Source organism: Eubalaena glacialis, chromosome 15 (assembly GCF_028564815.1).
Source record: "Eubalaena glacialis isolate mEubGla1 chromosome 15, mEubGla1.1.hap2.+ XY, whole genome shotgun sequence".
Taxonomy (NCBI): domain Eukaryota; kingdom Metazoa; phylum Chordata; class Mammalia; order Artiodactyla; family Balaenidae; genus Eubalaena; species Eubalaena glacialis.
The window spans coordinates 51,432,233-51,457,778 of record NC_083730.1 but is presented as its reverse complement, the minus strand read 5'-3'; positions in this window follow the sequence as shown (position 1 = coordinate 51,457,778).

Below are 25,546 nucleotides of genomic sequence, written 5' to 3'. Positions count from 1 at the left end.
GATCAATAAAACTAAAAACTGGTTCTTTGAGAAGATAAACAAAATTGATAAACCATTAGCCAGACTCATCAAGAAAAAAAAGGGAGAAGGCTCAAATCAACAGAATTAGAAAAGAAAAAGGAGAAGTAACAACTGACACTGCAGAAATACTAAAGATCATGAGAGATTACTACAAGCAACTATATGCCAATAAAATGGATAACCTGGAAGAAATGGACAAATTCTTAGAAAAGCACAAGCTTCCAAGACTGAACCAGGAAAAAACAGAAAATATAAACAGAACAATAACAAGCACTGAAATTGAAACTGTGATTAAAAATCTTCCAACAAACAAAAACCCAGGACAAGATGGCTTCACAGGTGAATTCTATCACACATTTAGAGAATAGCTAACACTTATCCTTCTCAAACTCTTCCAAAATATAGCAGAGGGAGGAACACTCCCAAACTCATTCTAGGAGGCCACCATCACCCTGATACCAAAACCAGACAAAGATGTCACAAAAAACAAAAACTACAGGCCAATATCACTGACGAACATAGATGCAAATATCCCCAACAAAATACTAGCAAACAAAATCCAACAGCACATTAAAAGGATCATACACCATGATCAAATGGGGTTTATCCCAGGAATTCAAGGATTCTTCAATATACGCTAATCAAGCAATGTGATACACCATATTAACAAATGGAAAGAGAAAGACCATATGATCATCTCAATAGATGCAGAAAAAGCTTTTGACGAAATTCAACACCCATTTATGATAAAAACCCTCCAGAAAGTAGGCATAGAGGGAATTTACCTCAACATAATAAAGGCCATATATGACAAACCCACAGCCAACATAGTTCTCAATGGTGATAAACTGAAACCATTTCCATTAAGATCAGGAATAAGACAAGGTTGCCCACTCTCACCACTATTATTCAACATAGTTTTGGAAGTTTTAGCCACAGCAATCAGAGAAGAAAAAGAAATAGAAGGAATCCAAATAGAAAAAGAAGAACGAAAACTGTCACTGTTTGCAGATGACATGATACTATACATAGAGAACCCTAAAGATGCTACCAGAAAACTACTAGAGCTAATCAGTGAATCTGGTAAAGTTGCAAGATACAAAATTAATGCACAGAAATCTCTTGCATTCCTATACACTAATGATGAAAAATCTGAAAGAGAAATTAAGGAAACACTCCCATTTACCATTGCAACAAAAAGAATAAAATACCTAGGAATAAACCTACCTAAGGAGACAAAAGACCAGTATGCAGAAAACTATAAGACACAGATGAAAGAAATTAAAGATGATACAAACAGATGGAGAGATTTACCATGTTCTTGGATTGGAAGAATCAACATTGTGAAAATGACTATACTATCCAAAACAATCTACAGATTCAATGCAATCCCTATCAAACTACCAATGGCATTTTTCACAGAACTAGAACAAAAAATTTCACAATTTGTATGGAAACACAAAAGACCCCAAATAGCCAAAGCAATCTTGAGAAAGAAAAATGGAGCTGGAGGAATCAGGCTCCCTGACTTCAGACTATACTACAAAGCTACAGTACTCAAGACAGTATGGTACTGGCACAAAAACAGAAATATAGATCAATGGAACAGGATAGAAAGGCCAGAGATAAACCCACACACATATGGTCACCTTATCTTTGATAAATGAGGCAAGCATATACAGTGGAGAAAAGACAGCCTCTTCAATAAGTGGTGCTGGGAAAACTGGACAGCTACATGTAAAAGAATGAAATTAGAACCTCTCTAACACCATACACAAAAATAAATTCAAAATGGATTAAAGACCTAAATGTAAGGCCAGACACTATAAAACTCTTAGAGGAAAACATAGGCAGAACACTCTACGACATAAATCAGAGAAAGACCCTTTTTGACCCACCTCCTAGAGAAATGGAAATAAAAACAAAAATAAACAAATGGGACCTAATGAAACTTAAAAGCTTTGGCACAGCAAAGGAAACCATAAAAAAGACAAAAGACAACCCTCAGAATGGGAGAAAATATTTGCAAACGAGGCAACTGACAAAGGATTAATCTCCAAAATATACAAGCAGCTCACGCAGGTCAATATCAAAAAAAAAAAAACAAACAAACCAATCCAAAACTGGGCAGAAGACCTAAATAGACATTTCTTCAAAGAAGATATACATATTGCCAACAAATACATGAAAGGATGCTCAACATCACTAATCATTAGAGAAATACAAATCAAACTACAATGAGGTATCACCTCCCACTGGTCAGAATGGCCATCATCAAAAAGTCTACAAACAATAAATGCTGGAGAGGGTGTGGAGAAAAGGGAACCCTCTTGTACTGTTGGTGGGAATGTAAATTGATACAGCCACTTTGGAGAACAGTATGGAGGTTCCTTAAAAAACTAAAAATAGAACTATCATACGACCCAGCAATCCCACTACTGGGCACATACCTGGAGAAAACCGTAGTTCAAAAAGAGTCATGTACCACAATGTTCATTGCAGCACTATTTACAATAGCCAGGACATGGAAGCAACCTAAGTGTCCATCGACAGATGAATGGATAAAGAAGATGTGGCACATATATACAATGGAATATTACTCAGCCATAAAAAGAAACAAAGTTGAGTTATTTGTAGTGTGGTGGATGGACCTAGAGTCTGTCATACAGAGTGAAGTAAGTCAGAAAGAGAAAAACAAATACCATATGCTAACACATATATATGGAATCTTAAAAAAAAATGGTTCTGATGAACCCAGGGGCAGGACAGGAATAAAGACGCAGACATAGAGAATAGACTTGAGGACACGGGGAGGAGGAAGGGTAAGCTGGGACGAAGTGAGAGTGGCATGGACATATGTACACTACCAAATGTAAAATAGATAGCTTGTGGGAAGCAGCCACATAGCACAGGGAGATCAGCTCGGTGCTTTGTGACCAACTAGAGGAATGGGATAGGGAGGGTGGGAGGGAGATGCAAGAGGGAGGGATATGGCGATATATGTATATGTATAGCTGATTCACTTTGTTATATAGCAGAAAGTAACACAACATTGCAAAGCAATTATACTCCAATAAAGATGTTAAAAAAGAAAACAAAAAAAGTACCAAAAAATATATATATATACATATATACACACACACACACATATGTATATAAATATATGACATAGGACCAAGAAATAAGACAATGAGATTGTTAGTAAACAATAAGTTCACCTTTTGACCTGTAAAATGGGCACGAACCAACTGCCATCTACAAAATATATCTGTAGCAAAGCCATCTAGCACGACCAATCATTATTGTTTCTCTATTCAGAACCTTGATCATTTCCCAAGGCTGTTCTCTCTTTCTGTATTCTTTTTTTTGCCTTTTCTGGCCTAGTGCCACACTTGCATTAGCAGTGTTACACATTTATATTACTAGCCTAGATCTTCCCTCGTTCTTGTGAGTTACCACCACAGGCTCTCAACATTAGCATACTCCTCCTAGAGTTATTCATTATCCCTTCAAAGTCTCTCTCATTGAAAACCACATTCTTTACCTGAAAAACAGTAAATAGAGCAGAGGTGTTCCTGAAATACAACATTGCTTTGATATAATTGTATAATAGTGTATATATACTGTGTTGGTAATTTTTCTGTATTTATGTGCCTGTTCAATTTCCACCTTGTTTCTCCATCTCCATTACCATATCCACGCAACACGCTTATAAAAAGCTGTCAAAACAACACAACACATAAACTCAAAGCAGGTTCAATGAACTGTTTCAGCTGGTTTTTCTTCTCATTTCCTCCACTCGCTTCAGGAATCCTTAGGCTTCGACAGTGGGAATTGCAAAACCCTCAGGGCAGGTCCCTTTGTGGCGCATTCTGCATCTTATTTAGTGCTGGTATCCAGAGGCTATAAGAAATTCTGAACAGGCTGATGCAACAGCTCAGGTGACTCGCAACATCATTCAGATTTGTTGATATTCTCCTTAACTTCGCCAGAATAAGGCATCAGTCATCAAGGACTAACGTGGCAGGGAGAGCAGTTCAGCTACACCAAGGTTCAGCCCCAAGCATCGCATGTGGATAACTTAAGGAGACCAAATTTGGGGCTTAGTGAACTACTCTCCATTCTCTACTCAGAATAAAGAAAAGGCTTCAAGTGCAGAAGGGTGGATTCAAGTTAGACACAAATCCTCTGAGAACATAGTAAACACTGGAACACATAGTAAACATAGTAAACACTTTGTTACCAAAGAAAACAGAAGAATATATTTTCCCTAGTGGATGTTTGTTTCTTTCTTTAAGTACATTTTCTCCAACATCTGGACTTGCTGACAGATGGTCCCATTCAAACCCAGAGAAACAGACTTGATGACCTGTGATGTGTACCTGGCTTGTCAGGTCTCTCTTTAAATGTCAAGTCCACAGAGAGGCCTTTCCCTCCCACCTATCCTAATCAGATTTCCCCTCTTTGTCTTTCTCTTATTTCCCTGTTATTTTCCTTTCCATCTCTTACAACAACTAGTAATTGTATTTTATTTACTTGTGTTTTTCTTCGTAGAGCCAGTTGTTAAACATTTGCCAGCACATCACTGCTCCTAACTGTTCTCCCTGCTTCTCCCGCTCCCCATGTCACCGCCAAATCAATGCTTTAAAAACTTGAATCCGGTCAAGCCATTCCTCTGCTCAAAAATCTCCCGTAGCTTTCCACTTCACTCAGTTAAAAATAAATAAAATTCTTACCATAGCTCGAAACTCCCATGCGATTTGCCAAGCCTTACTCTCCCCCTGTATTTTTCTGATCTCACCTTCTGACCCCATGGCTCATGGGGCTTCGGCCACACTGCCTACCTGCTGTTCCTCAACACGCGGAAGCAAGCTCCTGCCTCAGGGTCATTGTATTCACTTCTCGCTGCCTGGAAAACCTTCCCCCAGATGGAAGTGAGGCTCCCTCCATCACTGCATGCACTTCGTTCTCTTCCATTCCTGTCCCCAGATCAGAGTGACCTCTGACTATTCTGTGCAAAATCGTGTCCACCAACACCCAGCCCTTCTGCACTCCCTTTTACCTGCTTTATATTTTTCTATAGCAGGTATCGTTGGTTTACATATTGTGTATTGATCAGCATTTTGGTGTTCACTTCTCAGATCCACTCCCCATTTCTCCTCCCCTCTGCAAATTACATTTGCTTGGTTCCCATTGCCAGCTGACTGCCAGGAAAGTTTGGCCAATGAGAGGCACTTGCTGAAGCTTGGAGGGAAGAAAGAAGTGAGAGGCCAGGATATTTCCCCCTCTGTCTCTTCCTGCTTTCAGGTGGCATTGACAGCAATGACCCAGCCTCCCCCAGGGCTTCAGCCCCCACCCAGATAACTTCTCCCTCAGTTGTCCCAAGAACATCTTTGTTCCTCGGCTCTGGGGACACTACTTCTCCCTGTTACCCCCCAGTCGTAGAGATGATGCAGCTAATCTTGGGGTTGAAGCCCAATTGCCTCTAAGGGTTTTCAATGCTTCCAAATATTTGAAAATTACTTCTCAAACTCCCTGTTTTGAAATACCTGGAGTGGGTTGTTTCCTAAACAGACCTTGTGGTACACCCGTCTATCTCCTCTACCGAGGAGGCTGGTAACTAACTAGTTGCTCTTCTCCACCAGGAACACTCTTCTGCCCACTTTTTACTTGTCTTGCTGGGTCCTCCTTAAATGCCACTTCCTTAGAGAGACCTTTCCCTCCCACCCATTTAGATCTTCCCTCTTTGTTCTCTTATTATCTTGTTGTTTTCATTTCCATTTCTTACAACAACTTGTAGCTATACAGTAATTTGTTTATTTGTGTAATGCCTCACTCTACCACTCAACTAGATATAATAAGGATCCCGTCTCTCTATTTAACACTCTTCCCCCAGCTCCAGTGTCTGGCCCATAGTAGATCTATAAATATTTTATGCATTAAGTAATGAATGAATTTAGACTAGACCCCTTATAGTAACCATCATAATACTTTGGACTTAATAAGTACTCAATAAATGTTTATAAAGTTGATTGGCATGTATGGCTTTCTCTGAAAAATTCACCACTACGTCCAGTATACCAAGGTTTTCCATAAATCCTGGAAGATGTATCTCTCATGGTATTTTCCATGCACACTACACATTTTTTTTTTGGCCGCACTGCGTGGTATGTGGGATCTTAGTTCCCCAACAAGGGATCAGACCCATGCCCCCTGCATTGGAAGCGTGGAGTCTTAACCACTGGACCGTCAGGGAAGTCCCCCCCCCATACATTTTTTACATGTTACCTTCAAAGAGCCTTCATTCCCGCAAGCAACATGAAAGTGGATAAAGCAAGCATATCCATATGATCTAAGCATGCTCACATGCCTAGTGTCAAAAATGAAGAGAGAGCCCAAACTGGAATTATGTACAGAGGATGATATTTACAAGGTTCTTCCTCTCAGGGTTTTCTTGTTGTTTTTGTCTTTTTGCATGTGTTTTCTCTTTTTTTGGTAATTTCATGTCTTTTTCTCTAAAGTGAACCCAGCTATTAAAGGGTAAAAGCAAATTTGTGCCTGTCATTTTCCTTTTTGTTTTAAATAGTTACTGGGTTTGGGTTGTGTTATGGATTTTCCACGTAGGCTTAAATTGGTCTTTGCAATGCTCTGTTCTCTGTTCTTGTTTCTAAAGTAAAGAGAAAGCCTCAAATGAACACTGGGAAGTCTATCATGCATCACTTTTTTTAAGTTTCCAATTTCTATTTGCTCCTTTATTCTCCATACTTTTCTGTCCTCTCTTTTGTTTAAAATCTCATTTAGCATTCTCTTGAGGGGAGAACATGAGATTACAATCTAACGATTGTAATGAGAATGGGTTAAGTTGGTGCTGTTTCCCATTTTCATTACAATCTTGGTGGCAAGAATAATGTAACAGAATTTTTAATGCCTCATATATTACATGAACATTTTCCCGTGAGCTTCTGCTCCTTTTCTGCGGACAGCACTGTTGCTATGTGCTGTAGGACTTTGATCTTTTTATATTCTGAGTTATAATCAATTGGCCATTTCACCCCTTCCCCATAGATTAGAGTCAAACAAGTGAAAAATATTTTGATCTGTAGCATACCACTGCATCTCATAACTATAAAATCCTATCACCTGCAGACCAGTACCAGCAAAATCCACGTAGCCAGCGATTCGAATTGCACAAAAGGTACAATCCAGGCGTCTGGATGGCCAGGCACTTCTCTGAAAGGCACTCTGGGAATTGGAGTTTTGTAATTTAGAGTGTTAATAGAGTTGGTTAATTTAAATACCAGGCGCTCTCGGTGAATTGCTCTTTGAAGTCTAGGATGCTCACCCTTGAAATGGAAAACCTCACAGATTCTTGTTACTCGAAGTGTGGTCTCCAGACCAGCAGCATGTGCATCACCTGAGTGCGTATGAAAATGCAGAATCTCAGGCCTCAGCCCACTCTTCCTGAATAGGAATCTGCATTCTAACAAGACCCTCAGGTGATTGATATGCACTGCAGAGCTTGAGAAGTGCTGCTTTAGGGTGTCTTACAGGCTACACTCCGTACAAAAAGTCAGGAGTAGTCTCTCCTCCCTGAGTAACCCCAGTGCTCACTGTGGGCGCCCAGCCCAGGGCAGTGCCACAGGGTCACAGAGCCCTGTCACCTGGCTTCTCAGAATCTCCCTCTGATGTCACCTTCATTTAAGACTTTTTCTGGCCTTTTGCCTTACTAGACTTTTTAGGTTCCATTTTCTAGGGAACTGAAACTGTTTGACAAACTAATTCTCAGTGGCCTTTTGAGCAGAAACATCTGGGTTCGAATCTTCACTCCTGATATTGCTGTGGGGGAAAGTTACCTATCTGCTCTGTACCTCTGTGTCTTAGTTTATTAACTGGGGATAATAATATTTACCGTATTAGTTAGAGAATAAGAGCTACTGTAATAAAGAAATCCCCAAAACACAACGGTTCAAACCATATAGAAATGTCCTCATCTTACGTAAAAAAAAAAATGCACTTCTTCAAACACACAGAGCAGAAAGTGAGATTCTCTCCAGCAGCACAGTTCTCTGTGATTCCCTAGGGCCTTATCCTTGTCCTCATGGTGGGAGCTTCCTTGCAAAAAGGGAAGAGCTGACATGAGACACGCCTTAGCAATGGGTCCCACCCCGCTGGAAGGGGCTCGGGAAATGTGCTCCTTCACTGGATGCCTCGCTCCAACTCTGTGACTGTGGCCAGCAGGCTGGGCGTTTTGCTGGGGACAGCGGCAGTCCCCACCACACTCACCTAGCAGGGTTATTTTAGGAGTTAAAGGAATTATGGAGATGAATTGCCTAACACACTGCCTCGCACCCACACACATTAGGTTCTTAATAATGATAGCTGCTATTCTTACCATCTTATTGTTAGCCCTCCTGGTAACAGAATCACAATTTATCAAGGCTTTTTGACACTTCAACTCATGGAATGAAAAGTGAATGAATTTCAATCCACCCTCCTGAAGGGACCCATAGATGCCTCAGATCAAACAACAGTGGCTTCAAGTCAGGTTTGTGTGACTTTGGCACCAACCTGGACAAGTCTTGATCTCTAGAGAGGCTGATGAGCAACTTCCCCTATTTCTACCACTTCTATCCGAATGCCTCAAGTCAAAGTGAAACCGGAGACTGGGATTTGAGTGCTCATGGTTGATGGACAGAGGACTTTCCAGAGAAAGTGCATGAGGGAGTCTGATCCCACAGGGAGATCTGGAGCAGGAATTGTACTACAAAATCAGTGCCATCTCAAGTCTTTTGTGCCCCCCTACCAGTCAGGCCTTTGGCTGTAGGATGCATGGGGACCAGGGAGGGAGCGTACGCAATTCTACCGAAAGGAAGGCAGCTCAGCTGTTAGCACCCAACTCTGCAGCAGGAAGGGGAGGGCTGCACCTCCCGTCATGCAGGCAGGACCCAAGCAGCACTCACTTTCTGTGGGTATTTCCTGCTAACTTCCACCATATTCGAGAGACAAAGTACTGGGTAAACCAGAGCAAAAAAACAAAACAAAAAACACACAAAAAAACACAACCTTAGCAAGATACATGGATCAGGAAAGGTTTGGGTCTCATGGCCACAGAGTAAACCTCTAACTCCAGCCAGCACTTGGCCACAGGGAACCATAAGAAACATGAAGCATGGAGCGTAATTTTTCACTACTACTGGAAAATGATTCTTACCACATCAAGGAACAAAATGTTTTCTGCAAATAGGCATCCAAACTACTGGTTATTTAACCTGTTAATGCAGTACCACTCTTAGAAGCAACCTAGGTACTTAAAACTAATTGAATACCTCCAAAAAAAGAATATGGGTTGATCCAAATCAACACTTTTAACAGGTCTTTAGATAAACCAATTTGAGTTTTTGGCTCATCGATAGAAAAGTAAATATAAAAACAAAAATTTGAGGCCCATCAGGGATTCCTCAGGAATGATGTAAGGTACTCTTATTCACCGTGTCATGTCCAACTTTTAGAGCATCTCTCATAACCAAACCGACTTCTCCTTGCCTGGTACCACCTTCCAAGGCTTCATCACATCACGCCAAGGTCACAGCCTCGAGGAGAGCCTCATCTGCCCCTGACTCTGGGACAGAGCCAATCCCAGACCACAGCTCCACCTCATGTCACTCTGCCCTTGGACCCGGTCCATGTTCCTGGGCTTTACCTCAATCTTTGTGTACAAACCCACCTTGTGCCCTAGTTCCAGTATCTACATCAATGGCTTATCTGTTGCCTGACTTTCCACTTTAGCTCCCAGCCTGATGCCCCAGGTCCCCCAGGACTGGGTCCTTGTATCCCCAGGTCCTTTCACAGATTTGCCTGATCAACAGCCTATGTCTTCCTGCTGCTCAGTGACAGACTCCCTGGGCCACCTGCTGCCTGCATCTGCACCTATTGTCTACTGCCAGACAGCTCTCCTCCCCAAGGAGGAGAAAGAACAGATGGAATATTCTTAACAGAGTGGTGTAAAGAGAAAAAATGCCAGCTAAAGTGCTATAGAAAATGAGGGTTCAACTCCTTTATTAGGACAGGGAAGTTGCTAATGATGGGGGCCAAGGAAATAGAGAGGTTGCCTTCACTCAGTCAAGACAGCTGTTGTCCGTGGGCTTGGCAGAGGGTGGTGGTCGAGAGCTTGAGTTCTGGAGTCAGACCTGATGGACATCCCAGCCCACCACTCACTAACACGTAAGAGAGGACAAATATTTCACCCCCTCAGTCTCAGTTTCCGCATCAGGGGTAACACCTCCCTCATAGAACTACTATTGTCCTTGCTGAGATTAAAAGAGATATTACATTTACGTCTCTTACAATGGTTTCTTAAGCCTGTTTTACAGAAGATACTCAATAAATATTAGTATGTAATTCTAGAGGAAAAGATACATGTAGGGGAGTTTTTTGGGGGGAAGGAATATTATGTATTTAGAACAAAAGCCTAGGCTGGATGAACCACTTTAAAGAAGATCGATAAGTTCAGAAAATGTGGACGGGATAGGAGTCAGTGAGGTGAAAACCAGAGCAGAAACCTGAGTCCAGAGCAAAAACAAGAAGGCTGCAAGGGCAGCCCTGGGAGTGGGAGTGTTGGGAACCGTTGATGAGAAGGTTGTGGAGGAGACTGGAATTGAATCAGAAAGGTCGGGGAGGGAGAGGGAGAGGGACCCTGGCTGTGCTCTAGGGAATAAATGCACCATAAAATGCCCCCAAGGCAACAGAGAAAGCTATTAGAGAAGAAGTAAAGGGGAATCGAAGAATATCGTGCATTTTATTGGAAGGGCAGTGAATGGAGAGAGGTACAACAAAGTATTCGGAGCAACTCGGAGAGGGAGAACAGTAGCAAAGTCCACAGAGGCAGAGGTAAAAAAGCAGTCAGCTGTGACAGAGAGAAGAGGCAATGAAGAAACATAATAATATATAACGCTAGTTCAAAACAACAGCTGGGAATAGGGAATTGATGGTGAAGCGATAAATACCAGCAATGAGGGAACTCAATACCATTAAAATATTAACAATAGTTCATAACAATAAAGCTGAAGTCTGGAAGCAATTAATAAATTAATAAATAATAACACAAAGTATAAAATGAATCGAGAAAAAAAGTGAGGTTATAAACATGACGGTTTAGTGAGAGAAGGGCAGGGGTTTACTGGAGGAGAGAGAGGGGAGGATAATTCAGCCGGGTTGCAGAAGTACATGCTCCAGGTTCAGAGTTGCTAAAAGAGAAGAGAGAGGACAGATTCTACCTATCTATGAGCCAACGGATGGAAAAGCAGCCCACAGCAACTGTTGCTCTCTGCTGTCCTGATGCAGCTGCCACCTGAGAGCTATTCACCTACAACCATGATAAACAAAATTATTTCAAGAACTGACTGCCTAGACTATACCGATAATGGTGCACACATATGCTAGGCTTCATACTAAAGGGAGTCTCTAAAAGTAGCTACTAGGGAATTGTTCTAAAAATGTAGGTCTTGAACCAGATCAGAGACCGCATTCTTAGATTCAGCTTCTCAGCTCCCAAGCCCCACTCTCAACCTCAACACATCATTTTGAGTGGTTCTGGGAATCAGCAGAATCCGCCAGCCCAGGTGGAGGATCCCCAGTGGCTACATCCACCCCCATCGGTCGTAACCTAGTCATAGACCTGAAAGTCTTGGTCATTGTAAGCGCTCCTCACCCTCAGGACAGCATCCATCCAACCACGTGATTTGTTTTGAATATTTCTCCTCTGCAAACATAATTACGGTAATTGGGAGCACACTTTTTTCCCCAAAGTAAAGGTCAAGCCCTCTTTACTCTTGGTTCAAAGAATATTCCCTACTCCAAGGAGCACCTACAAAGCAAAAACAAAACAAAACAAACAAACAAAAAACAGAATGGAAAGCCCCAAACAATAACGACAAAAAGATGAGGACTTGTTTTGCTCCTAAATGAGGCAAAAACTTTTACCAAGCTGGGGGGATGGACAATAAAAAGAATGGTAAGCTGGTTAGACTAAGCTTAATAGGCCAGTTTTCCTTTTTCTTTTAACAAGTCTGTCACTTCCCCATTTTTGTGTGACTTCGGTTCTTACTTTTGTGGCATTTACCCAGTGACACGTATCCAGAGGCAGGGACAATTTCTTACACTTTTCCCACCACAGAGCAGCTCCCATCTGTTTTTCCACATTGGTTTTCCTCCTCTTCTCCCCTCTCATGCCCAGCATCTCCTATTTAACAAGGATTTAATAGCTGCCACTATGGCCCTGGCTATAGCACGGACTTTGCACTCAAAACACACCCAATTGAATAGAGAGTTCCTGAGCATCCGAATTTCCAACTTCCAGTTCAACAATAAGAATAATAAGAAATAGGAATAATAAAGTGAGAAAACCAGACACAGAAAAGAAACAGCTGGTACACGTTACAGATAATTCCAGGGTCAGTAGGGAAAGGATAAAAGGAGACAGAAGAAAAGAGAAATCAAAGGAATAATTGAGACTTTCCACAGAATGGGATATTAAAAATACCAAGATATTACTTTTATATTTGCATAAAAATGTTAATGATCAGCTATCTACAATTAGAACTTGAATATGTTTAATGTCCTCAAAGCAAGTTAATTCTTATTGTTCAGGATGCATGATACATAAAGTAATATAAATTGCACTTAGTTTCAATACATGTAAAAGATTATTTTCCTTGAATCTACTGCTGCAAACATTGGACTATCTCTCTTAAAGAACTATCCTGAAAAGAAAGTCCAAGGGTGTAAGGTACAGCTCAACAGTTCTGACTTTAGTAAGTTCCTGGTACGGAAAAGCTTCAGCTTAAAAGAGCAGAGGCCAAGCTTTGTTCTGAGCCTGGCACGCAGCGTCTGCTGCACAGGATTCAACACTGTGCATTGATCATGGCTTACCGATGATCATAATAATTAACATCAATTCTGGAGACAGTTAATAGACACATGGGGCGACGTTTTCACTTCAGAATCTAAACTATTTGCTATTGGATAAGCAATTTGTTTTTACTGGCTTGGACATGAATTAAATTGATTCTAACAACTTTAGAAGTTTGATGTAATTGATACACTACGGTATAGCCTTTTAATATTAGGTTCCTCGCATGTATATAGGTATATAGATATAAAGAAATCTATTTCCTGATTTTTTTTCATGACAAAGAAAGTCAGCTTGAACACTTTTACAATGAAATCTTCCCTTAATTTAATGAGAAACAGTAATAGAAGAAAAAAATACCAGAAGAGTAGTTGTCATTCTCATCAGCGAATTTAATAATGGCCTCCTGTGCTCTGTACTATTCCTTCTGAGGACAGCAACGATGGGAAGAAATTAGAGGTCATCTAGTCTAGGCTGCTAATTTCACCAGTGAAAGCTCTGAGGCCCCGAGTCCAAGGTCAAACAACTAGTTACCAATGAGCTAGGATGTGCATCCCTGTATGGTGGTTCCCTGGTCTACACTCTGCCACTTATTTGCCTAAGTCTTGGTTATCCTCTTTTTGCCATTATAACACAATTAGCCTATACTACTGGTGTTCAACTGTCTGTCGATATCAGTATTACAAAAGAATTCCACTAAGTCTAATTACATCACTAATATTTCTTATAATGAATTGGCTATATTTTAGAATCCCCAAAGTGTCGATTTCAAGTACACAGAGTGTCCCTATCTAAGTTCAAACTGCGAAATATAAGCTAATACTTTCTGAGCACTTAGTGTGTGCTGACTATACTAAGGGTTTCCCATAATCTCATTTAGCCTCCACAATAATCCTATGAAGTTCACACTGTTTGTTATTCTTCTCTTAAAGAGGAGGACACCATGTGTTCATTCTTTGCCCTTCCCTAGCTTCATGTGGTTTTGTAGGAAGACGAATCCCTGTAAACTAGGCTTCCCAGGCTCCTCTGCCAGGGGTTCAGCCAATGGCAGGCACTGGCAGGACACGAGAGGGCACCATGGAGGGAGAAGTCACCTGTCTCCCATTGTGTGGTACACTCTCTCCCACAGGGGCTGCTTCTCAATGGTTCCAGCTCTTGCTGGACAGTCCCTCTCTTCTGAGTCCTCAGTCCCAGTGGCTCCTAGTCTCTGTTAACACCTTCCCCATCCTTTGTCCCTCTAGCCCCGACAGTAGTAGCAGCTTCCTGGTGTTACAAATCTTGGGGTTGCCTCTGTATTTCTTCTTGAACTTTTTAGTCCTTCCAACACCTTTGGACTTAGTTCTCCAAATTAAATGCCCTCTATTGAACTACCTGGTCTTTTTCTGATTGAATGTTGACAGACACACCAAAGTAGGCAAGTGATTTCAAGAGCATAGGCTGCATTTGAACTCAGGCTGTCAGACCAAATCTATGTGCTTAACCTTGAAAGGCTATTGTTTCCTACAGTGCCATGGACTAGCTGGTGGTCTCCAAACTTTTTATTAACTTTTTTGACTGTACAACTTTATGAAGAAAAAGTTTGTAAGCATGGACCCTGGCACATGTACATTTATGTATAAATTATATGTAAGTAGTACTACTGCATGATATGTTAAACACTAGTAAAGTTTAAATTGTACTCATTTTATTTTATTTTGTTTAGTTCTGATATTTTTCTCTACATCAAAGGAAGCCATCATACTCAGTTTTTTAATGTAGTAGAAATACGTCTTTAATTCTTTTTTTTGCTGTCGTATAATTTCAGCCACTTTATTTTGAGGCAAGAAGATACTGTCTAGAAGAGCTCCATATTTTTTCCTCCTTCCTTAGTTTTCTCCCTTCCCTCTTTCCCTATGAACTGTGGGATGTGAACAGCAGAGCTAAGGAATGAGGTGCTGAGAAGGCAGTGAAGAGAAAAGTGGGGATAAAAGTCTCTATAATCTTTTTAAGAGCAGTTTGCACTCTAGAAACAGATAAGAATTTCCATCATCTTTTTTTAATGACAGTTTTATTAAGATATAATTCACAAACCATAAAATTCACTCTTCAAACGTGTATAATTTAATGATTTCTAGTATATTCACAGAGCTATGCAACCATCATCACTAGCTAATCTTAGAACACTTCCATCACCTGAAAAAGAAACCCATACCCATTAGCAGTCAGCCCCCATTTCCCTGGTCCCCATCCTCTGACAACCACTAATGTACTCTCTGTCTCTATGGATTTGTCTATTCTGGACAGTTCATATAAGGGGAATCATAAAATATGTGGCTTTTGGTGTTTGCTTCTTTCACTTATCATGTTTTCAAGGTTCATCCATGTTGTAGTACACATCAATATTTCACTCTTTTTAGGGCCAACTAATACTCCATTCTATGGATATACCAAATTTTGGTTATCCATTCATCAGTTGATGGACATTTAGGTTCTTTCCCCTTTTTAGCTGTTGTGAATAGTGCTGCTATGAATACTTATACAAGTTTTTGTGTGTATGCATGTTTGCATTTCTCATGAGGCTGGGAGTAGAATTACTGGGTTATATGGTAACTGTATTTTAAAGAAGTGCCAAACTGTTTTCCAAAGTGGCTGCACCATTTTACATTCCCACTAGCTGGACTATCCAAAGGCTTCAATTTTTTCACATCCTCTCCAGTACTTGTTATTATCTGTCTTTTTTTATTTTAGTCATCCTGGTATATGTGAAGTGGTCTCTCATTTTGGGTTTGATTTACATTTCCATTTCCTTAAGTATTCAACATCTTTTAAAAGCTAAATAGTTATTTGATTAACATTAATAAAATAATTTATTAATACAAATTAAATATTAATCTTTATTTTCAGTGAACAAAACATGAAAGATAGCTAATTTTATTTGCACACAGACGAGCATTCCAGTTCTCTGATAAAATGCATAAAAATCACAGTGTAAAAGCTAAGCAACCATTCCATTTAGAAATATAACTGTATCAAGATACCTTTTTATTTCCCTTTTGATTTCTTCTTTGACCCATTGGTTGTCCAGGAGTGTGTTGTTTAATTTCTGCATATTTGTAGATTTTCCAGTTTTCTTCTTGTTGTTGATTTGTAGTTTTATACCATTGTGGTTGGAAAAGATATGTGATATTATTTCAATCTTCTTAAATTTGCTAAGACTTGTTTTGTGGCCTATCATTTGATCTATCCAGGAGAATGTTCCATGCATGCTTGAGAAGAATGTATATTCTACTGTTGCTGGATAAAATGTCCTATATATGTCTCCTATTTCCACTAGGTCTAAAGTATGGTTCAAGTCCACTGTTTCCTTGTTCTTGATTTTCTTTCTGGATGACCAATCCATTGCTGAAAGTAGGGTATTGAAGTCTCCTACTATTATTGTATTGTTGTTTATTTCTCCCTTCAGTCACGTTAGTATTTGCTTAACATATTTAAGTGCGCTGATGTTGAGTGCATATATATTTGTGATTGTTATGTCTTCTTGATGAGTTGACCCCTTTATTATTATATAATGACCTTATCTGTGTCTTGTTACTATTCTTGACTTAAAGTCTATTTTGACTTACATAAGCATAGCTACCTCTGCTCCCTTTTGGTTTCCACTTGCATAAAATATCTTTCTCTATCCCTTCACTCTTAGCATATGGGTATCCTTAAAGTGTGAGTCTCTTACAGACATTGTATAGTTAGGTCTTATTTTTTAATTCATCTATTTTTCCAAAGAAGATATACAAATAGCCAACAGGTACATGAAAAGATGTTCAACATGACTAATTATCAAGGAAACACAAGTCAAAACCACAATGAGATGTGGTTAGAGTGGCTATTATCAAAAAGACAAGAGATAACAAGTGTTGGCAAGGATGTAAAGAAAAGGGAAGCTTTGTACATTGTTGGTGGGAAGGCAAATTGACATAGCCACTATGGAAAACAGTATGGAGGTTTCTCAAAAATTAAAAATAGAACTACCATATGATCCAGCAATTCCACTTCTTGGTGTCTATCCAAAGAAAATGAAAACAGGATATTGAAGAGATATCTGCACTCCCATATTTATTGCAGCATAATTCACAATAGCCAAGATATGGAAACAACCTAAGTATCTGTCTATGGATGAATGGATAAAAAAGATGTGAGATAGATATAGATAGATAGATAGATAGATAGATAGATAGATTTAGATATGAATGATATTCAGCCATGAACAAGAAGGACATTTTGTCATTTTCAGCCACATGGAAGGAACTTGAGGACATTATGCTAAGTGAGATAAGTCAGACAGAGAAAGATAAATACTGTATGATATTACTTATATGTGGAATCTAAAAAAGTCAAACTCATGGAAACAGAAAGTAGAATGGTAGTTACCAGGGGCTGGGGGAAGAGGGTGGGGAATGGTGAGATGTTGGTCAAAGAGTGTAAACTTCTAGTTAGAAGATGAATAAGTCTGGGGATCTAATGCACAGCATTGTGATTATAGATAACTATACTGTACTATATACCTGAAAGTTGCTAACAGAGGAAATGTTAAACGTTCTCACCACAAAAAAGAAAGGGTAATTATAGGATGTGATGGAGGTGTTAGCTAACACTGTGATGGTAATTGTATTATAATATATAAAGGTATCAAATCAACACATTGTTACTACAAAGTTAAAGTTAAAGTTACAAAATGTCATATGTCAATTATATCTCAGTAAAATTGTGCGGGAGATACCTTTTTATTTTTGTCAACTTAAGAAAATATAGTGAAAAAAAATTTTGAAAAACTTTAAAAAAATAACAATATATGTAACTATGTTATCCAAAGCAACCCCACCCTTAAAATTTTTTTATGTGCTTTACCTATCAGATTCTGATAGAAGTGTGTTAAAATCTTCCACGGATTTGTCCATTTATGCTTATAATTCTGTCAGTTTTTCTTTTCTGCTTTTAAGGATATGTTGTTAAGTGTATATGAGTTTTTGATTGTTTTATCTAATTGGTGGAATATTTCATTTATTACTATGCCGTATCTCTATTCATCCCAATTGTGTTTGCACTAAATTCTTTCTTATGGCATTAATATTGCTATACTAGTTTATTTTTAAAGTTTTGCTTGATGTGTTAGCTAGAATAATGATCCCGCAAATATGTTTACATCTTATCTCTGAAACTGTAAACATGTTACCTTACATGGCAAAAAGGAGATTATAGATGTGATTAAGGATCTTGAGATGGGAACATTATCCTGGATTATCCCAATGGGCGCAATGTTCCTTAGAAGAGGAAGACAGAAGAGTCAGAGAAGAAGATGACCAAAGTAGAAGTAGGAGTGACACAATTGCTGGAAGGGGGCCATGAGCCTAGGAATGTGGGCAGACTCTGAAAGCTGGAAAAAGGCAAGGAATGGCATCTCCCCTGTAGCCTCAGAAGGCATGCAGTCCTGACAACTTCTTTCACCCTCTTAAGACTCTTTTCAGACTTCTGACCTCCAGAATTGTAAGATGAAGTTCTTCTGTTTTAAGTTTAAAAATAGAAAAGAAAGAAAAAGAAATGTAGCTGTGACCTTGAAAACTGTAAATTTTAAATGCAATAAAACTAACCCATCCCACCCCTGAACTCTAGTTTCTGCAACATTTTAAGAAATCTATGGATCATTTGGTCTTTTAAAATGGGGTCTATATTCTTAACCACCAAGCTAATTCGATTAATTAAGGGAGACATTTGATTAACATTTCCAGCTCATTACCCTAAACTACTCCTACAATGGACTATATTTTAGAACACTGTATTTTTTTCCTGTTTTGTTACTCACTCATTTTTAATTGAAGTTACACATATCATTGTTGTTAATCCTTGATAAATATCAATCTTTCCTTTGCTTACATAATACTTTCTTAAATAAATAACCATTTTGAAAAGCCTCAGGAAGTAGTGTGTATAGTAAGCGATATTGTCCTTATTACATTGCTGAGAAGGGTTTCTTTTCTCCCAGAGCTGGACATGGACTATATCAATAGAGTCACGATACTGCTCTTGGCCAAGAAGAGCTACAGACCTTTGAATTCCGGAAGTTTTGTTCCAGAATGAAATAGCACCAAACCAAAGAGTAACTTATTCATTCTACAAATAAATATTAAGCACCCAGCGGGTGCCAGGCACTGTTCCAGGCACAGAGGACACACAGCAAGGAACCCAACCTTCAAAGTCTTACCCTCAAGGAACACGTATTATAATGAGATGTCTTTCACCAACCTTCTCTTGGCTGCTGCTGTGTGAGGTCGTGATGCCCCTCTGGGGACAAAACTCAGTACACTGAGGATGGCAGAGCTTCAAAATGGAAAGAAACCCTTTTAAATGAGTGTGAACGGCTCAAGGCCCCGAAGCAATTCACTTTCAGCGGCCAGGGTTTTTCTACTTCTAATTCTCAGAGCTTGCTTTCAAGAGCTAATGCCCACAGGGGTAAAAATAAATAAATAAATAAAAATAAAAATAAAAATAAAACTCATTCACGCTGTCCAGATCATGGCCCCAATTGCTAGCTGAAACTTGTCTGAGGAGTGAAAACATAGAGAGGATGTATTGCTCTAACTGGCATTTTCCACACACACCTGCTTTCAGACTGGAAATACCCGACTTCCAGAACAATGTCTGGTCCCCTGGGGTCAATTCCTCTAACTGCCGATCGCCTTCCTCTTGCAAAGCTCCCAGACAGCTAGCCTAGGGTAGTTCTGATGTAGCTAAACCTCAAAATGCTCAAAATCTCTGTAAAAGCCTCAATTCCCAGGACATTTCTAGCTCAAGTCTCTAAGTGTGCTTATGCTCTCCGGGCATAAATTGAGCAGGACCGTAGAGATCTCAAATCTGTTACCTTTTTTGATGGCTCACGGGAGAAGACACTTAAAAATGGAAATTTCAGGCTTCCCTGATGGTGCAGTGGTTAAGAATCCGTCTGCCAATGCAGGGGACACGGGTTCGAGCCCTGGTCCGGGAAGATCCCACATGCCGCGGAGCAACTAAGCCAGTGCGCCACAGCTACTGAGCCTGCACTCTAGAGCCCGCAAGCCACAACTACTGAGGCCACATGCCACAGCTACTGAAGCCCGCGCTCCGCAACAAGAGAAGCCAGCACAACGAGAAGCCCACGCACCGCAACGAAGAGCAGCCCCTACTCGCTGCAAAGCGAGCCCACGTGCAGCAACGAAGACCCAAGGCAGCCAAAAAATAAAATAATTAATTAATTAAAAAACAAAAAAATTGAACTTTCTGAAGGGGCCTACCACAAACACAAAAATCTTAACCCCTCACCCCAGATTCAATTAGGTTTCCCTGTTAATACTCTTATAGCACTCAGCACTTTTCTCTCATGCTATTTATCATAGCGTATTACTCAACAGTCATTAGGGTTTGTATTTGATACACAAAGGTTTTGCCATGATGAGCAAAACCTTATCAGTTTTGCTCATCAAGGCATTCCCAGTGGATGAATGAATACACGTTTTCATTCATTCATTAGGCCATGAAAAGTTTAGATGGAAAACTGACCTCTTAGTTTAGAACATGTCCTTGCCCTTGAGAATGGAAATTCTGAGACTATAAAGCAAGTTGGTTACCTGTACACTTTCTCTGTGACCATATCGGTAGATAATTGGGAATTCTTGTAGGCTTACCAACATCAGAGACAACACACACTAGAATCTCTTTTCCAAATTGCTCGTGTGTGGGTTAATGTTTGACTCTGTCCCTTGAATATACTACCCTCTTCCCATCGCCCTGCCAAGTCAAGAAACAGTTTCCAGCCCTCTCTATTAAGACCGCTATATTTAAAATGGATAATCAACAAGAACCTACTGTATAGCACAGGGAACTCTGCTCAATAGTATGTAACAACCTAAATGGGAAAAGAATTTGAGAAATAATAGATACATGTATATGTATAATTGAATCACTTTGCTATACACCTGAAACTAACACAACATTGTTAATCAACTATACTCCAATAGAAAATAAAAGGTAAAAAAAAAGAAGAGGAAGACCCTTGATATCATGGGTTGTGCAATCAACTGTACCTAAGCTTAGCCTGGGGTTACTTAGATTCCAAAATTGCCCAGAGACGGTATTGGTTGGCAATATCCAAGATGCTCTTAGAATGGAGTGTACAAAGTACAACATATTCAAAATGTCTTTTTTCCTTTACTGGTTATCAAAGAACATCTTAAAATGTAGAATTCATTCATCATTTGCATTTGAATTGGTCACGATTACATCATTAATGTTATTGCCATTCCAAGTTATAACGTAAAATCTTAGTAAACACTAAAGGATCCAGTTCTATATTATAGCATTCTAATCTCCTGTGATACACACTTTAGCATGTTCATTTTATTTCCCTAGGAAAATTTTCCTAATTTCAGACGCTGAAAATGTAAGCCATTCTACACCAAGCACATTAGAGGACTTTTGTGTAACTAGAGGAATATGTGTACAGAGACAAGCAGAACAGAAGTGGATTTACCAAGAAAGCAATGATGCTTAGCTTTAGGGGCCCCTCACCTGCAGCTTCTTCCAAGGTCAGAGGAGGCTCCCCAGCACTGTGCTAACAAAATCGTATATGTTTTTGTAAATTTTACAAAAGTAAGCTATTTATGCACTGTTTTTATACAAAATCCCCCCAAATTATATAAGCTTAAAATAAGTTCTTCAGGTTCAACCTATAAGCTTAAACCCTACATCCATGACCAAAGATGAAATTTAGAAAACTTTGATATTGATCTGTTTCTCACCATCTAACAGATAGGTAATTCCCTTCAGTTGGGAAGAGCTACCTGAATTATTTTCCCTGTCTGTTTAGCCCCCCCCTTTTTTTTTTTTTTTCCAAACCCCTTCATGCCCATTCTTTACAAAGCAAAAGAGGCATGACAGATTACGCTATGTGGTTCTCTTTTGAGCTTTAGTTTATTCTTTGTGGATATGTAGCATTCTGTTGGGGGTAAAAATCTGCACAGAGACACTTCCAGATGCTCAGCCCAAAATTAGTCTTCGAGTGCAAAATTATCCACTTCAAAATACCAAAATCATTGTAGTTATTTTTATTTGAGAATCTGTGGCCCTCCCAAGACCTGCACTGAAGTAAAATGATTATTTGATTATTTCCTTTTATGAGTATTTGGTCTTGGTTACAGAAATATAACAAACACACACACACACATATATATGAAATCTTTGGAAAAGAATATGTTTTGACTGCAGGGATGGATTTTGTAATGAATAGAACCCTGAGGCATCTAACAGTTTAAATAATGGTTTCTATTCCAGGGAAAAAAAAATATTTTTCCTTGATAGCACTTTTTTATATTCACTGCATTGGAATTACTTTTTCAAAATTCTGCCAGTGAAGACTTATCATATGTGGGTGCCATTGCTGTAACATACAGATAAGGACTGAAGCAAATTCCACTCATAAGCTCATGAGCCAGTAAATTAGAACTATTCTTCATAACACAAAGCATTTTACCCTTCCAAAAATTTTTCTTAAAGGCAAGACAGGAGTTTTCTCTTGCAGAATTTTCCCCTCTTCAACTGCTTGAAGCTTTTCAACTGTTTGAATCTTGCTTGTTCACAGACTATTTATGACAGAAAGATATGCACATCATCTATAGCCTACAAAATAGACACTGGTTAAGTTTTTATCAGTTCCAGACTCAGATACATATCAAAGCATTTCAATAGAATATACAATACTATTTCTACAGATTGAGGAAAATCATTAAAATCTATATAAAGCTTAATAAATAATACAGTTGTCATTGAGGTTTTTTTGGAGACAATAACTTTGTTCAGAAATGTTTGCATGGTGTTAGGATGTCCTAATAATCCATCCACAACCACCAGGTCTTTAAGTCGCAGTCTAAATGTAGGAATATCACTGCTTCTTACCCATCCACGCCTCCAGAGGAGGCCAACCTTCCCAAAAGATGCTTTATGGTACCCCACACTGACCCTTTAAAGTTTGAAACAATAGCATTATCTGGGTGATTGTCTTATGTCTCTGTCCTCTGACAAACTGCAAGCTCCACTGACTGGGGTATTGTGTTTCTTGCCCATCATCATACTTCCACTCCAGACCACATCCTAGAGAGTCAATAAATATTTGCCAAGTGAATGAATAAGTGAATAAATAAATGAATGGGCAATAGCAATATTACATATTATTTTCTTGGATCTCTTGTTCTGAGATGGAGAAAATCAATTGAATGATACTTTTGTTATTATTTGCTATGAACTTTTTACTCTTATCTTAATAGATTTTGAAGTTTCAAGGAGTTCCTACAGTAGGGCCCTCCCATCCACCCACTTTTTTGATGCATTCTGCATTTTCTTTATCTTCTGGGGAGGCATCTGCCTCAGTCTAAGACAGCTGTAAATAGCAATTTAAAAAAAAATTGTGATCATTGTATTACACTGTGAAGAAAGGAAGCAAACTAGAAAATGATGCTTAACCCTTGCTTACTGCCCCACTCCGTACCATAGGATATCAAACCTCAACCAAATGCTCAGGTCTACAAACACCTTTCTCACTAGGAATTTGAAATATTGTTCCAAGGGGGAAATGTAAGTTTTTTAATAAAAGATCTCTACCTTAGTCTACTGTCAACATGCACTATCACAGAATCATGCAGCAACTTGCAAAATACATGAACCACTGCTCGTAACACAAACAGCACCTAGAGCCATTAGGACTTCATGTAACAATCCTAATTCTTCAAAAATTTGGTGTTGTTTTTCCTGTTTATATGGGGACTTGCACTTTGCTTTACTGTTGTCGAGGAAGGGGCTCAATATTTCTTTCATAAAGATCATTGTTTCTGTGGGATTTCGGGCTTTTCTCCCTCCCCCACTTAAGGGATGCTTCTCTGGCTGAAAACACATAAAATGGAGACGCACCTCTTCATTAAAAAACTTTAACCTCTCGCTAATGATGATATTAATACCCAGCGTGCGATAAACACCTGAGACATACTTTGTCCTAAACAACACAGCCTTAGAGAACCTTGTAGTCAATAAAATAAAATACCCCTTTCTCTTTAATTAACATATGAAATAAACACAATCTGTGACACCTAGTGTGCAACAGCAATTAAGAGGCATTGCTTAGTTAAACCTCCTAATACCTCATTTAAATATGCAATTAAGGGATAATTGCCTTCAATCAATAAAAAAAATTGAAATATTTCGCAGGGGCTTCAATTATTTTTTGCTAGGCTTTCTGCTTTACACTTGGCCAGTGCTAAGCCTGGGAGCCTTCCTTACTGGTTCGGTTAAAGTGACATTACCCCCTTTCTTGGTCCTGGCTTTTAAGCAGGCTATTAACATGGCAAGAGACCAATAACAGTCCTAAGCCTTAGAAATCATCTCTTTTGGCCTCAGCTACAATTTCTACAGCTCTGAAATTGCCTCTTCGTGACTTGCCTTAGGTTACGTGCTTTGTTTTTACTCAGCCGTAAGCCCTCCATTTCCATCTCATTGCAAAGGAATCAACAGTGAAGAAGTAACAATTTGCTGCCCTTCCTAGTGAGGCATCAACTGCAGGAAAAGCAACATCAGGGTCATCAAACGTGTCGGTGCATTGACTTTGGCGGGGTTGGGTTTTATCCTGTAACCTCCCTCCCCAAAATACGAGTTAAGAATGTATATATTTATACACTGTTATATACATAGAAAGAAATATTTTAAACTGAACCTTCAGACAAACCCCGGGAAGGGTGAGAAGTGAACTGGGAAGTAACCATAACCATCACCAGGAGGAATAACTGAGGAATAACTAAAGGGGTTAGGTGTGTGACCAGCAAAGCATAGCCAAATATTCTTCCTGGAAAAGTGCAAATTGAATAACACGTTGGGTTGACAGGGAATCGTCTGAAGTGCTAAAGCTGACTAGCAAATGCAAATATTAAGTAATCATCTTATCAAATAAACCCTAAAATGAAAGTATATAATCAATCAGCAAGCAAATGCCCCACAGAACAAGCCAAGTGAAAGACTAGGTAACATCTGATGAATTTAGGGCCGACTAAGCAGCTCCAATACATAATTCAGGCAGTAAAAACCACTGCAGCCTGAATTCTCTGAATGGGTGGCCCAGCATGTACCTAAACTTCTATTTCACTTTGGTTGAGCAGGTTTGACCTTAAAAGATCAATGTCATTTTGTTCTGCACATAAGAAGTAACAATTATATAATGGCCCTGGGATGTGAAAGATGTGTGCTCTTCAATTTGGAGTCCTCACCCCGGAGAGCTCAGAGGAGGCCATGCTGGGCCACGTTTACTGACCACCCAGCCAGACCCAACAGAAGCCTCAGGAACAGATGAAATCTGTGAGCACACAGAGCCTGGCAACTCTGTGCCTAAACTCCAACTTCTCCTTTCCTCCCTATTCGATCATACTTCCCGGTTCCATCAATTTAATCTGACGGAGACACATCTGGCTCTTCTCAGAGAACTGAGCTACCTCAATACCTGCAGACACATACACAAAATCTAACCTTAATTTTCTGTCCTACTGTCACCCTCTGAGTGATTCCAGTTTGTTACCTCATTTC